We start from the raw sequence: 16,466 nt of genomic DNA, 5'->3' as shown, positions 1-16,466 counted from the left end.
GGAGATAGTAACTCCCTTCCAGATTTTCTAACAAGAGAATTTTTACAGGGTAAACATGAGTGAAAAGCCCAAGTCAAAAGATCAATATGGACCCCCACTGGGTTCATCTTCAACATCCAAAGACAAAGCACTTGCAATAACTCCCCTCAAAAGTGCTGGAACATCTGCACCAGCCACCCCTTCAAAATCCTCTCAAAGACTTACTACCTCACAAATTGTCAAAACACCTCCTCAAAATCAAAAAGCTCCATTAGTCCCACTGGCTAATAAGTATACCGTATTAACTCAACCTTCTTCAAAACCCTCTGTCAAACCTGAACCAACAGAATATGTGGAAAAGCCGGAAGGCTTGTCATCCCTCATCATAGAAAAAGAATATTTCTCCTTATATCCAAAAGAAATAGCTGCCAAGTTATTGCCTCCCAACTTTCAATATGTTCCAGGACATCCCAAAAAGACCCGACTCTTTTATGAGTTCATCCTGGTGGATTCTGACTCAATAGAGGTTACTCATACCCCTGACAAACAAGGGGAGATAGCCTTTTCAAAAATTAAAATCATCAAAGTTCTTTCGGAAAAAGATTGGAATGCCCCTCTTCATTACTTCAAAAACTTTTCTAGACAGTTTGATCCACCTAGTTACAATTACTATGATTACACAGACGCTTGGTACAACGCCCTGTATCTTAGACCCTTTCAACACTCTTGGTTCATATGGTTTCATAAGGGGATTTCGCTGAACTTCCCACAATGGTTCAAAGTCTGGTTTTACCAAGTAGGTTTGGATGAATCCATTTTCCCTGAAGAAGTCAAGCCTCTATTCAAATACTTTGTCCAAAGGACCGACTTCCTCATGGAAGAAAAACTCCTCATGTTCACTGCCTCCCAAGCCATTTCATGGATATTAACTTGGGACTGGAGATCCGTTCAAGTTTTTGATGATACAGAATTATACCAGCTTTATCGAATCTTTAGGATAAAGTGGTGGGAAAAGTTCAATATTTCATTAATACAGCAAACAAAAATTGAAGCCTGGATAAAAACCTATCATCTTACTCAAAAGAGCAAGAAGCAGTTATCCGCTCCCCAGGCTCCAGGTCTCTCTCAAGAAGCCTCATTCCTTCAAGAGAAGTCAAAAATTATGGCCGAATTAGCTTCAGCTAGCTCACCCAAAGAATTTCAACAAAAAATAGACATGATAAGCCAAAAGTCAGGCTCAGATACATCATCAGTCAACAGTCGACACTACCTCCGAGATAATGAGGATGACTGTGAAGGCATCAATTATCATCCGTATGACTAAAGACAAAAGAGTCATCATCAACACTCTTCATCATGGCAGACAAGGAATCTGCTTTTCATTATCAACGTTTTCATTATTGTAACTAGGGCTACTTTAAATCAAGTCTAGTTACTTTATCATTAACTATAGTTACCTTTTGTAAACCAGAATTACTTTTCGAAAAGTAATCATGGTTAAGTCTTGTTTAAATAGGTAGCCAAGTTAGAGTAGAGGGCATCGGGTTTTTTACCTATCTCTCTCTCTCTCTCTCTCTCTCTCTCTCTCTCTCTCTATGTTTGTAATCCCTGCCGCTCATCTTTGAATAAAAGCTTTCTTCTGTAAGTACTCTGAGTTTTCATTTTTTTTTCATTATTTGCAAAATGTTTTTTAGCTTCCGCAAGATCTGGTATCAGAGCCTATTCCCGTGAGGGAAGGGTTCTGGAATCAGTAGTTAGTTTTTGTTGGATCCAATCTTTTGTTTTTATATATATATATATGTTGTGTCCTCGTGTCTTATTTTTAGAGTTTGGCCGTGTTGCGGTACTCGGGTCGTGTCGTGTCAGGGTGTCTGTATCCGAGTCAGTGCTTCATGTAAAAACTAGTTTGTAAATAAAAAATATATTGTAGAAAAAACATGACTAAAAGGTATGAAATCCTTCACTTTTAATAGGAATACCACCGAAATTGTCTTAAAATATACATTTTAGTCTGTGACAGACAAAAATTGTCAAAAAGCAAAATGTCTAGATTTTTTTTGATAAGGGTAAAATGTCTAGATATGGTTTAGTTGACCCGGCAATCTTCTGTGGCAGCACTCGTTACCCTCGTTAAGCTTCTAGAAGTTGTCTTGGATGTTTCGCCTCAATCATGCAGTTTATTTTCCAGATTTCTCCACCAAGTATATTTTAGCAAATATATCTTTGAAAGCATGGTATAGTTAGTAACCACTGATATATTTTCAATGGAGTTCAACGTGGAGTCAGATCATAATACGCAAGCAGCTTCGTGATTGGGGGTTGAGATTCTAGAACCTTACAAGGTGCATTCACAGTCAGTCTAGATTTTTTTTTTTTTTTTTATAAGCACAGTGTGTCTGGTATATTGTTCATAGAAAGAACGAGGAGAATAGGGTATCTTTGGTAGAGTAAACAAACTAAATAGTAAGAAAGAAAGAAAAAAGAGTAGAAAATGATGTGATTTTTAGGTTGTTTGATTGAAGTGAAAATGTTAGAAAAATAAAAAGATAAGTTTGTAAAATGACATAAATATTCTCAATTAAAAATTAAACATGAGATAATAATTTTTATAACAAAAGTTATAATTTGAAAAACAATATTAAAATTATTTATCACTATTTATTGCTAATAACATTTAATATTATTTATTATCATTTTTATATATTATTCTAAATTGTAAAAATATGGGTATTTTGATCAAAACAATAAAATACCCATCATCTTTATGTTTTTTCGTTACCAAGGAGAAGAAGTTTTCCTGTGGATCCCACTTGAATCTTTGTTTCCCCTTTACCGTTTCTTCTAAACCAAAGGGGAGAAAATACCTAGTAAAATGTGTCTTCTCATCTAAGTTTTCTTTCCTCTTTGTTTTCATGTCTTTCAAACAAGGCCTAGGTCTGACTCAACTTTCACCCAGAACCTATATATTGATTATTTGATTGAATGACTTTTTAAATTCAAACATATTTTTAGACACGAAGAAACCCAACAAGGTGAAGGCTTAACATTGATAAATGAAAAATGATTTATCCTCATACTTATATTCGGTGCCCACTAGGGTGGGCAACTTTCTTTTTGGTCCACTGGTGGACCACTGTTCATTACCATTAGATCTTAGAATCTAGGAATATTCCTTAGATGAATGGCTAGGATTGAAAGGATGTTAAAAGGATAAAAATGTAATATTCTTTCTTTTATTAATTAAAAGATAAAACAAAAATAATAATTTCTCAGATTTCATCAAAACAGTATCATCAAATCCCAGATTTGATCTTCCTAATCTTCACTCAACTAGGATAGAGCCCGTTTGCCCGTGCGATGCACGGGTAATTTTTTAATAAATTAATTGTTAATTATAATAATTGAGTACTTTGATACATATATATATGTATATGCGGAATAATACAATGATTTATTTATTAAAATATACAATTTTAATTAGTGAAACACTTATATGTTGTTATGATCTTCTCGTGTCTGTGCGATGCATTGAGAAATGATTTTACAATGGGGTTGTCTAAAATGACCTATAAGAAAGTTTGGAGGGTCAAACCCAAGCTTAGGTCCAGGATTCGGTGAAGTGCAGATGATCCGAGCTTATGGTGTTATCTTATATGCTCCCTTCTTGCCTCTTGGACTGCTAGAGGGTTCTCTCCATCATTATGTGTATTTGCCTTGTAAATATGATGGTAATGGCTTTTATTACTTTGGGGTAATTGGCGGTCATTTACGGCTAGAATCACAATGTAGGACATAGTCGATTACTGGGGGTTTAATGCTTGGGGACCTAAGGGCAAGTCATTGAATGTTCCAGGGAAGGAAGATAGGGAGGATCATAACTCTCAAAACTCTTAAACGTGTGCGCTTATTAGGATTTAAGGTCCAAATTCGTTCAGGATGATCACATCCCTCCAAGCCTATAAGCATATGCACTTATTGGTCATTAATGTCCAAATTCGTTCGAGGGATCACCCAGCATCCTGCAAATCTACAATAATAACTCATTTTTAATTTTTGATAGATTAAGGGGCTAAAGCCTAAAAAACCAATTACATTAGTCTTGGGTGTGTAACCCCATTAACAACATCTTCGATAAGAGAAAACAAAGTAAGACACATTATCACTGCTAAAATCAAAACTTTGCATACTATGCCTGAAGAACAACCAAGTAATCTGCACATTTATTATTTTCTTTATAAACCAAGTGGAAACGCACATCCCAATTCAAACTAGTTATGTGTTATTATTTGTTCTTATTGCATAGAAACAATTTTGAATTGTATTACAAAAAATATTAAAGAAGACATCGATCAAATATGAAAATGAGATTGTGAATTTCAAAAAAAAAATATGAAAATGAGATTGTAAACTTCCATGAGAACTATTTTTAATTAATGCTTGATTTTTGCAAAACTTATAATGAGATAAGCATTTTTATATCGACTATATTGATTCATAAGATTAAATTAACATATGACGATCTCGGTATATGTTAGGCTGTGAATATAAAGGTTAGGAAAAAATTAAAAGATAGCAGAAAATTGCCAAGGAAGAATGTAAAGGTTAGGAAAAAATTATAAAATAAATGAAAACGTGGTTGTGTATATAACTAAATTATAGTTTGAACCTTTATTATTTAGAGGTTGTACAAACACAAAAAGTGATCTATTCTTCTTCTAATAATTAAAATATTAGTCTACTTTAATATAAGTATAAAATGTCCACTATCATTTGTTATATTTTAGCTTTAATTTTTTATGAGTGAGACTGCATTTAGTTACTTTTATATTTCATACCCTTGTGAATCCAGAGCACAGGAAGTAGTTGAAACATTGATCTCAAACAATCCTTTTTTCACTGTTATCATAGAGCCTATATATAGATTGGAATAACATGTATAGCCCGTTCGTTATTACCAATTTAGCCAGAAGAACTGCAAAAAATTGAATTCATTTTAGAGTATCACTTGAATTCACTTTTGACTGCAGCCTCGCAGGTCTAATGAAGTTGCAACACTTAAGTCTGCAAAGTTTCAATGGAGAAGGCGATAGAACTACTGGAGGCACAACCACAAATAATTTGGTTTATTATATTATAGTTTCAGTTGTTCAACTTTACAATGAACTAAAGGAGTGGAATCAAGAGAAATTGAAGCATCACACCCCTAAAATAAACAATGCAGATAAAGCAAATGACATCACAATATGTCTTTCTTTGTATCCTCTCTAGGGTCTTTCTATGATACCAACTGTAATCTCTATTTTAAGTAGTCTCAAAAAAAAAATATAACCAACTACCTAGCATTGTGTGCAAGGTGCAACAGTTGGTAGCTTTGTGGAATTAGTTTTGTGGATTGTTAAAGCAAGCAGACATAAATTGTCCTATTAATTTAGGATGATAAAAAACAAATGCTTCATATATATGATGACTTACTATAATAAACAATCATGAAAATGCATTCTCACAAGTCCAACAACAATTCCAATATCCTAGTAACTCAACCATGCCGCCACATAAGTAGCTGAAAAACCTAACTTAAAGTGAGAATATATGTGTACAATAAATGCTTCATATATATGATGACTTACTATAATAAACAATCATGAAAATGCATTCTCACAAGTCCAACAACAATTCCAATATCCTAGTAACTCAACCATGCCGCCACATAAGTAGCTGAAAAACCTAACTTAAAGTGAGAATATATGTGTACAATATCAGAGCGAGCTCCTTGACAGATCCTAAGTATTACTTTCATATTAAAACAATACCGAATTCTAGTATCTGAAACTTAAATAATTAAGTATGCCTACACTATCCCAATATTATGGAGTTTGCTCTCTCAAGGTGTTGTAATGTGTTTCCCTCGTAGACACTTCATAGTCAAGCAACAAAAAATTAGCTATCTAAAGAACGACCTACCTGCAGTCACATTTGAAAGATTAACACCTACAAAAAAATTATGTCTCAAAATCCATAGAACCAACACACCAAACTAAGGTATCCATTCAAATATGGATGGTTACATTTTAGCTTTCAACTCGAAAACCAACTTGTTATAATTTTGATCATTATGATCTAGAGTTAGGCACAACAGTGAAGTAAGACACCTTCTAGACCAAATAATAAAACAAAGGATAGTCTGAATTCAACAGCTTATTTTTGTTGCATAGCTTCAAATCAAATCAAATAAATATATGAACAACAATACAACCCTATAAGGCACTAAATTCAAATTCAAAAATATATGTGTAATTTATTCTGCAATTGAATTTTCAAGATATATATTGAGTTCAACTATGAGAAATAACAGTCCTTTATTTGTATATTATTCAATGACACACTATTCACGAAAATGACTGGTAAATAATTAGGATCATCAAGGACCACGATATATCATAGCTCTTTATAGTTTTACATACATATACCACACTACATATTACCTATTTACCTGTGTTCTCCTTCAAAAGGGCAGAGAAACACAAGCCTACGAAAGGAAAAATAAAACTCCCAGCCAATACTGCCAACTGCATCAAATGTAGCAGCCAAAAGGGGGGGGGGGGGGAATAAGCAAGCTCGACCACCAATCGCAACCCCCTTGATGCCATTGATTTTGTTTCAGTTCTAATAAATCATATAAATTATGACAAACAAATGAAAGGATGGAACATGAGAGACAGGAATGATGAAATTCTAGTGCAATGCAAGATGGAATGAGAATTAACAAAACAATTCTTGCAGTATTTATAGGAAATTCCAACTAAATAAACACATTGAAGAGAATACCTTCTCTCGTTATTTTCCTGTACTCCCATATTTCAGCATGTGAAAATGCAGCAAGGAAAAAAAATATCCAAATCAATTTTCAGCCAAGTCACTCACGTATTTACTAATGTGATTTTTCTTGATGGAAGCCTCAATTTTCACACCTTGTAAATGAATGTAGTAATTGTAGGACAGAAAACTATAAAACAATAACATGCCAAAAATATAACCTCTGCATCATTTAGGACGAGATGCATAACATAGTTTTGAGGAATCACCAATAGGACACATCCCCCACAAACGAAAAACACAAATCTTAGAGAATCAACTTCAAACTTTCAAAATCTAAAATTTACATATTACTCTACTTAGGTACTAACCATGCTACCATCATCAAGTCTAAAAAAGTAACTGCTTCTGATTCCAATCTTCTCATACTTATGTTGTCGTATGTCAGTAATCTGTGAGACAAAACCAGATCAATTAATTCATCCAACAAAAAAGAAATAGTTTTAAAAAGAAAATAAGAAATCCAATTGCCAATGGGAAGACCTATGACAATTCATGATCCAATGTTAATATAAATCTATAGTCACTGAGAAAAAATTAAAAAATGAATGCGGATATAAACAATTTCCTTTTCTATGCATATTAATTTTCTTATATTATTATTTCCTTATCTCCTTATGGACACAAATTATTACATTCTGTACAAAGTTTACCCTCTTAATATGAATCCATTGCTCTAACCTCAACCATGTAATTAGGTAACATTTTACAATACATGGTTCATCAAAATAAAAGCATTAGAAAAAAAAAAGATCAAAACCAAAATGGAATTCAACTAACCATGGTGGGTTTGAAGAACTACTTCAGCTTTTGCAAATTTTTCGGTTCAATCTGATATTTCTCCTGTTCCTAGCCTCGACATAAACTCCTGGGTTCACCTGTCCAGAATTATCACCCATTGATGCAGATCAAAACAGAAAGCTTGAAACACTACAACAAAACCCAGATACTGAGATGAATGCAAATGAAACACACCCCTATTTATGCATATGTGATAATGGATTTCAAATTCAAATACAACACATATTACTGCAAAAGGTGCCAAAACTCACCATAAGAGGACATTGTCTCGTAGGTTTTTTTTGACAGTCCTGTCTCGTAGTTGCTAGTGAACAAAAATGCAATCTTGAATAAAACACCTTCAATACATTCAAATTGAAAGAAAATTATAAAACTGGTATAAGCCACAGTGCTGAAAATTAAAAGAGCAGACAGTTTATCTTGTCATATGCTTGGCTGCACTCTTTCTACTGCAAACTCATTGCATATGGTTTTGATGGTTCAGAAATTGGGCACATCTTCCATACTCGAATGACTCTTACTTTAATCCTCCATGTATCCCTTCCACCACAAAGAGTTTTCAATCTACTGTTAGTTCCAGCTGAATGAGACATTGATATTGGTATTAAGATAAGATATGCAAGAACAAAAGCACAAAAAAATCCTAACATATCTCAACACAAATGACAGGTAGCTGAATGTGAGAAAAGATTAGCAAGGAGTGTCTATTTATAGAAAACAACATATATGAAGATGAGGGAACTCCCTTCAACGGTGGCGTATTGGTGGTTTTCAGCAAAATCAGAGATGAATTGACAACACCTACCAAACAAATACGTATGCTGACATACAATGAAGAAAAAAATTACATTTCCCCTAAACATCAATGGCAACCCCATCAGTCAATCATACAATTAAAAAAAATTCGGAATAGAGAGGAGTTTGCTGAGAGAGGAGTTGGGGAGTAAATCAAGGAGGACTTGAGTGAGAAAGGAAATAAATCAATAAATCTTTATATTCAATTAAATTACCAGATCGTGAATGATGAAAGGAAGGCGAAAGATGAGAGAAAATCAAGGGAGGGAGGCGAAAATGGCGTCTGCAATCGTGGAGGAGATTTCTTTCTCTCTACCACTCCTACTGTTATAACGGACGGAAACTGACGTTTGAGGTTGCGTGTGAGAAAATTTGATAATGGAAGGATGACTTAGTTACAACTTACCGATGTAATGGTTGATGGCGGGATGTGACTAATACCGCCGGAGAAGCCATGGAATACGCCGGAGATCAGGGAGAAGAGCGGCGCTGATAGGATACCCACGTGAAAGAGAGAACGAAGCAAGCAGGAGAGAGGTTCACCAAAAGTTTTTTAAGTTTCAACGGCCCAGATTAAATCTTATTGAAAACTATCATCATGGTCATTTATAGATGGGGAATGTGGACCGTCAGATCTGGACTAATAGATTCCAGCTAAAAAATAAAACAAAATTTGAAAAAATAACAAAAAGCGGTACACGTGGCGAGCAACGATTGGAGGTCTTGAAGGAATAGTGAAATTGAAACTTACGAATAAGAAGTAGTAGATATCTTCATTCTTCTACCATCAACGTCTTCATCATCTCCACCTTAATCTTTCTCATCACTCACCATCAACATCCTCATCACCATCATCGTCCCCTTTTTTAATTCAAGTAATCAAAATGATTTTAGCTTAAATTTTGTGGCCAACGAAGCTTCTTCTGTCTTCCGTTGAAATATCTGCGATACACATATAAACAGTGAGATAAAGAACATCAACAAGATCAAGACAACAAGTGGTTTGAACACTAACTCACTATCTTTTGCTGCTGATTCAATGGTAACAACTTATGCATCTACAAAAAAATACCCATAACCTAGGACAAACTAAACTCAAAATCCAACCAACCAAAAACCCCCCATGAAATCAGCCCAACCAACCCAGATCTACTCTCACCTCTCCGCCGCACCACATCACTACTTGCATGTCAAAAGCTTTACATGTGATGTTCTTAAATTAAGTGGATCTGCAAATTCAGTTGATTGTTCTTTGAGTCCACTATAAAAAGGATGAGATCGAAGCTTTGTGTTCCTGGATCTGTAAATGGGCACAAAGTGATAAATCTGGAGTTGATATGAAAACTTTTCCGTCAAAGTTCACATCTTTGACATCTAGCTCTGGATTTAAATTTGTGTAAATTGAGAGATGTGATTTTTGTTGATGGGGTTTGCATCTTGAAGCTCCAAGAAAAAAAAACAGTGGTGACAGCTTGAAGTTCTATATATAAATAAAAAAATAAAAAAATAGGACCCCAAACTCAGAAAGGGGGAAACGTATGAGAGAGGAAGGAAAGAGAGATGGAAGGCATGGTGACACAGTACCTCGACGGCGGCGGTGGTGCGATGAAGACAAAGCAGCTCAAATGAAATCAACATCTTTTTTTTGACATATTTTAATATATTGTGAATTACTGAAATAGTCATGGTACACCGGTGGACCAATTTTTAAAAGGTCCACCCTAGTGGGCACCCTTATATTCCTACAAATTCTCCTACTCATAACACACTAAATGAATTAAGAAGTTATTGTCTTTGATATCTTGGAAAATGTAAAAATCAATTAATTATTTCTTCATTTAGTGTGTAAGAGGATTTGTAGGAGGATGAAATAGGAGATGTAACAATGCTCAATTTTTAATTCTAGTAAAATATTAAAAAAAACATAGTGAACTGAAGTTTTTCAATAGCAAAATACTAAATACTAAACTAGGGAAAAAGTACAAATTTTATTTACTTAAAACCTGCCTATAAATGAAAATATAAAAAACCATAATTTAAAGCTAGTAGATGAGAAGCGTTTCTAGCTAGGATGGGTTGGATTTAACTTCCACCACCGACCCTTAATATATTTATGAAGAAAAGACTAAACAATAAATGAGAACAGTCCCACAAAGAAGTACAAACAAAAAAATTGACGGCCCACAAACTAAAAAACATCAAAGTCAACAAGGAAAAAGTGCCCAAAAAGCTCCCCCACAAAGCGCAGAGTAAGAACATAATTAACCAAAGCAAAACCTACAAGCCAACTATGCTTCCATCCTGAAATAAGAAACATTTATTTTCTTTTTCCCTTTGGTCTAATAAAAGCTATAGATTCCTAGAAAAAATAGAAAAATGCGACTTATTATAGGACATACAATTAGTGCGAAAAAAACAATAATATGTGCGGTGCTCCGGATTTAGGGATAGGGAGGGTGAAGGATAATAGATTTGGGTTGTGTTGAACCCCAAATTTAGGTATGTCTTAAGCTATTACTGGAGATTTAGAGAAAAAAGAAGAGTAAGAAAGAAGGAAGGAAGGAAGGATAAGGAAATGAAAAGAAGAGTAAGAAAGAAGGAAGGAAGGATAAGGAAATGAAAGTAGAACTTCTTCTTTAATTTGATATTAAAAATAAATTAAATGTTTTTAGTACATGTTGTTTGTCAATGAAAATAAATATCCGAGTTAATGATAAAACAATAACGGTTGATTCGGTTGTTCTTGATATAGGGTCATCTTCCCTCAACTCTTAATGGAAAATAAGAATTTTAAGGTAAGTTGCAAGAATGTGAAAATAATTTGAGCAAAAAGGGAGTCAGGCCCATACTACGTGCGCGCGTAAAGGGGGCAAATTCTCTGATTTGCACTATGTTGGACTAACATCGCCGAATCTCTTGACTCTTGCGCGTGAGGGTCTACCTCTAACCAAACTCTTTAACACCTCCAGAGGTTAAGTTCTGTATGTAGGCCCTTGAAATGTTCAATACATGAGAATGTGAGACTTTTGAAGTACACTATTTTTCAACAATCCCTCCCTAATTCTAATATTTTCAAATTATGTGTTATTTTTTATTAGAGAAATACAGTACATGCCAAATAAAAGAAAATAAGTGAATTTAATTGCTAAATGAAAACATATCTAACTAAATTAATGAACTATTCTAATTTTATACTACTTCCGATCTTATTTATAAAAAGCAAAAAAATTCACATAGTTTAAGAAATGTAGTTATACTAGATAAAATGCATTAAATTTAAAATAAACTTTCAAAATTACCTTTTGTTATTACTTACTCCATCCGTTCCTTATTAACTGTCCACTTTAAAAAAAAATTGTTCATATATATCTGTATACTTGGAGTTTCAAGAGAGCATTAATTGATGTTTTTCCAAGAAATACACTTACAGAAATAATAAATAAAGAAATATAAAATACATTTTAAAGAGTTTTAAAGGAAAACAAATAATAATTTTATGAAAATCAACATAATTAATTGTTTTCCTTAATTTGTGTGAATCTTCTCTTCCTAGACAGATAAATAGAAACGGATGAAGTATTAGTGTTGGAGAGTGGGAAAGAAAGAATAATTAATGAGACACATTTTACACGTTAAAATTAATAAGGGTATCATTAGAAAAAATAATTAATATAGCTCAAAACTTTCATTTAATTCTTCATTTTCAAAAAAAAACTTTTATTTAATTCTTATAAAAATGACTAAAATTTTTCTTATCTTTCATTTTTTAAATATATAAGACCGGAAGTAGTAACATGGATCTAAATAGACTTGACAAGTGGTCGGGTTCTGTAGAATCCATCTACACTTGTAAATAATTTTGTAATAAATTGAGGCAATATTGGCCGCAAGTTCTCATCAAGTTAGCAGCCCACCCAGCCTTGTGCATTTCACATGCAAAATTTATGGCTGATATCTGTACATGGGCCCATTACCTTTTCCAAGAAAAAAGTTATTCATTTATTTCTATGAGTCTAGATGGCTAGAGACAGAAATGAAGGAAGAAAAATAATATTGGATTTGATATATGACGTGATACGCTAGGGGTGAGAGAGTTGCTAATTTCTAGATTTCGGACAATCGGACCAGTTATTGTGCTGTGTGAGAATCCTTTCCACAATCATATCAATTATCAAGGATTTTGGGAGTATTTTATTACAATATTAAATATATTAGGTAGATGGTGAGTCAGAGTGAAGAGACCCCAGAGTGAAAAGTTGTGAAACGTGTTGATGATTGCACATCATACAGCAGTTTTAGTTTTGACGTTAGGGATGGTAACGGTAACGTTTGGGTAGGGTACTATAGTACCTATTTCTAGACCCGCGTTTTAAAAAATTACTCGGACCCGTATCATTCCCGTATGCTTGTATTAGTGCTCATTACTTACAATTTAGTTAACTAAACTTTTTAAATAAAAAACACTAGTAAAAATACAAAAAATTATCAAAATACTTAAGAAAAATCATTCAACTAAGTATATATATTTTTTTAGAAGGAAAAAGCAAGAAAAATACCACTTTAAATTTATAATTTTAGATTTATATAATATAGTCCTAAAGTTGTAGGTTATTAACTTACTAATTTTTTAAAAAAAAGTGGGAGTAAATTAGCAATATTTAAGTATACCTTAAATACTTCCTTATTTTTTATAAAAAAAGTAATTTTGAAAGCTATATCTTAAGTTAATTTGTTCATATATTACGAAATAATAATAATTATGATAAAAAATAATAATAATAATAATAATAATAATAATAATGTGTGTGCGGGTATAAGGCGGGTTGAGTACTATAGTACCCATAACTAGGGGTGTAATCAGACCGGATTGGTTGAAATTTAGGGTGTTTAAATGTCTCAACCAATCAAACATATTCGGTTAATTGGTTCGGATTTCATGATTTTTACTTTTAAACCCGAACCAAACCAACCCGATCTCAATCGGAATGGTTCAGTTCGGATGGTCGGATTTGAAATAAATAATATTATTTGAAAATATGCACGAAATCTATTCTAAAAGCGTGAAAAATTATTAAAAATATAGTAAAATCAAACATTTTTAAAGAACATAACATTCAATAATGACATAATTCATATAATCCAAACAAAACTAACATCCCTAATACAAATATAAATATGTAATGTAATGGGCTGAAAGTGTTTGAGCTTAATGTAAAAAAAACTCAATTGATTGGGTTGGTTTGGATTGATCGTTTTTAAATCTCCAAATCCGATACCCGAACCGATGGTGATCAGATTTAGTAAAAAAAATCCGAACTAAACCAATGATCTAATCCAACCCACCATAATGTACTCGGTTCGGATCTATTTGATCGGATTCGCGGATCGGACCATATCCGCTTACACCCCTACCCATACCGGCACCCATACCCACTACTTTTTACGGGTAATTACCCATACCCAACCCCATACTCATTTAGCGGGTTTTTACCCTGTCTATAGTGAGTATTTTTTGCGGGTATCCTATAGGTCCGAGACCCATTTTCATCCCTATTTGACGTCTATCTCATTTTTTTAATGGAAAATGTTTTATAAAAAATAGAAAGGTCTTGGACGCTATTAGACACTTAATGTTGTGTTTGGATATAGAGGTGAAAATGAGATGAAGGAATATTAGAGGAAAGAGGATAAAAGAAAAGAATATGAAGGGAAAGTAAGGGGATTTTGAAGTTGTTTGAATTGATTTAAAAGGAATGGAGAATGAAAGGAAAAATGAGAATTGTTTACATAATTACTATTTTACAATGTTATATAAATATTAAAAATATCATAATTAATAATATTGTTAAAATATGTGCAATTTTAATACAATAAATTACAATAATAATGATCATTAATTTTTTTATTATTAATTTGTATAAATAGTTAATGTAATAATTTTTAATTTAATTTGTTAACAAATTAGTTTAGGAATTAATAATTGGTTCATCAAATAGTAATAATATAAGTATATAAATAATTAATAAATCAGTATGAAATAAATAATCTATCTACATTTTTTTAATACATTAATTTTTTTAATTAATTATAAAAAATAGAATTAACTATCATCTTCAAAAAACAACTCGTTATTATTGAACTGTAAATGTGAAAATATTACTCCCTCCGTTCCAAAATGGTTGTTGTTTAAGGTAATGCACATAGTTTAAGAGCTCATGAATTGATATAATATTTGACTAAAACACCTATATTTAGAGTTGAGTTATATAAAGAGTCAGAATGATAATCATTGGTTAAGTGATTGATGGACATTGTGATTGGTGAGAATTGAAAGTGGTAGATGAGAGATACAATATTAAATAAGGGTGTATATGAAAGAAGATGTGACAAATGGTCTTAGATTTCTAAAACAACAACCATTTCGAAATATATGTGAAAAACTAAAACAACAACCATTTTGGAACGGGGGAGTAGAATTCACACATACCAATGCACATCATGTAAGATCAAGTTTTGATCGAGTAGTACAACTCTATGTTTTGATGATTACAAGTTAACATTTTAGTATGAACAATTATGGTACTCTAATGTGTTTTTCTGAGTGTGCTATTTACAGGCTCTGACCTCAATTCAATCTCACACAAATCAGAAACATTGTGCATAAAGAGTGACCCAAGCAACGCTTTCGCAACATCTATGTTCACTCTGAACAGTAGAAATGCTTCAGAAGATCTGAAGTCATACAAGCTCTGATATGGACTCAGTCACTTGAAGTTCTGAAGACCCAGACGTTCTGACAACCAAGAAACTCTGAAGGTTCAGATGTTCTGATGGTGTAGAAGACTCTGAAGATCCAGAAGCTGAAAAGTGGAAACTCTGATGTCCAGAAGCAAGATGACTCTGAAGACCATGTACTTCCCTCTGAGTTCAGAATCAGAAGATACAACGGCCAGAGGATCTGTGCTTCCCTCTGACTCGGATCAATTGGCTTCACAAGTTCCAACATGAAGCATTCGCCTGATCAGAAGTCTACTAGGTTTAAAGGTCAATTCACTATCCAAGTACAAAAGCAAATGTACTATCCTGACGACCTACCTAACATTCTCAGCCACAACAGAAGCTGGAATTTCCAGAACTGCCCTCCAACGGTAGCATTTCCATGCAGCGTTCAAACCCTAATCCTTGGAGTATAAATAGAGGCTGAAGATTGAAAGATGCGGTTGGAAGAATCACACACGCGCAAGCTATATTCAAAACCTTCTAAGCATTCTTTCATCTGAATTCATTGTGTTTACTATTAGCTTTTCAGAAGCAAATTCTTTATAAACATTCTTTCTTAAACAGTTTGTTTAGTTACCTTTAGGAGATCAAGGTTGATCGGATCCTAGAGAAGACTAAGAGAGTGAATCTTAGTGTGAGCTAAACCAGTGTAATTGTTAGTCACTTGTAGGTTTCAAGTGGAGTTGTAACATTTACCTGATTAGTGGATTGCCTTCATTCTAAGAAGGAAGAAATCACCTTAACGGGTGGACTGGATTAGCTTGAGGGATTTATCAAGTGAACCAGGATAAAATCCTTGTGTGCTTTTCTATCTCTTATCTTAAGCATTTTGTTCTCGAAAGATTTGCTAAAATCTTTAAGGTGGAAGTTTTATTTTGAAAACGTTATTCAAACCCCCCCTTTCTACCGTTTTTCATACCTTCAATTGGTATCAGAGCGCAAGTTCTGATTACCACACCTAACAGTGTTCAGTGATCCGACCGGTGTGAAAAACAATGGCTACCACCAGTGAAACTCAAAAAGATGGTTACAATGCAAAGCCTCCCATGTTCGATGGTCAAAGGTTCGAATATTGGAAAGATAGACTTGAAAGTTTCTTTCTGGGTTTTGATGCAGATCTCTGGGATATTATTGTGGATGGCTATGAGCGTCCAGTTGATGAAGAAGGCAAGAAGATCCCAAGGTCAGAGATGACTGCAGATCAAAAGAAGCTTTACTCACAACATCACAAAGCTAGA

At 33.5% G+C, this 16,466-nt stretch overlaps 2 long non-coding RNA genes across 15 annotated transcripts; one reads left to right on the top strand and one right to left on the bottom strand.

Moving 5' to 3' along the window:
• Positions 1-1,533: 1,533 nt before the first annotated feature.
• Positions 1,534-5,476, top strand: LOC130738230 (uncharacterized). Its single transcript, XR_009019284.1, has 2 exons — positions 1,534-1,620; positions 5,007-5,476. It is a non-coding gene; the product is annotated as an uncharacterized LOC130738230 (long non-coding RNA).
• A 95-nt stretch (positions 5,477-5,571) lies between these two features.
• On the bottom strand, positions 5,572-10,181 carry LOC130738228 (uncharacterized). Of its 14 annotated transcripts, none has more exons than XR_009019282.1 (6): positions 9,608-10,026; positions 9,200-9,390; positions 7,905-8,193; positions 7,633-7,730; positions 7,164-7,244; positions 5,572-5,940 (listed from the first exon to the last, which is right to left on the bottom strand). It is a non-coding gene; the product is annotated as an uncharacterized LOC130738228 (long non-coding RNA). The 14 variants fall into 14 exon arrangements; XR_009019283.1 differs by lacking the exon at positions 5,572-5,940 and adding an exon at positions 6,393-6,642; XR_009019272.1 differs by lacking the exon at positions 5,572-5,940 and adding an exon at positions 10,033-10,138 and having other exon boundaries at positions 6,999-7,244; positions 9,608-9,748.
• Between the last annotated feature and the right edge of the window lie 6,285 nt (positions 10,182-16,466).

The sequence above is a fragment of the Lotus japonicus genome, chromosome 2 (genome assembly GCF_012489685.1).
Source record: "Lotus japonicus ecotype B-129 chromosome 2, LjGifu_v1.2".
NCBI lineage: Eukaryota > Viridiplantae > Streptophyta > Magnoliopsida > Fabales > Fabaceae > Lotus > Lotus japonicus.
Note: the sequence above shows the minus strand (reverse complement) of the source record. Positions and strands in the feature narration are given on the sequence as shown.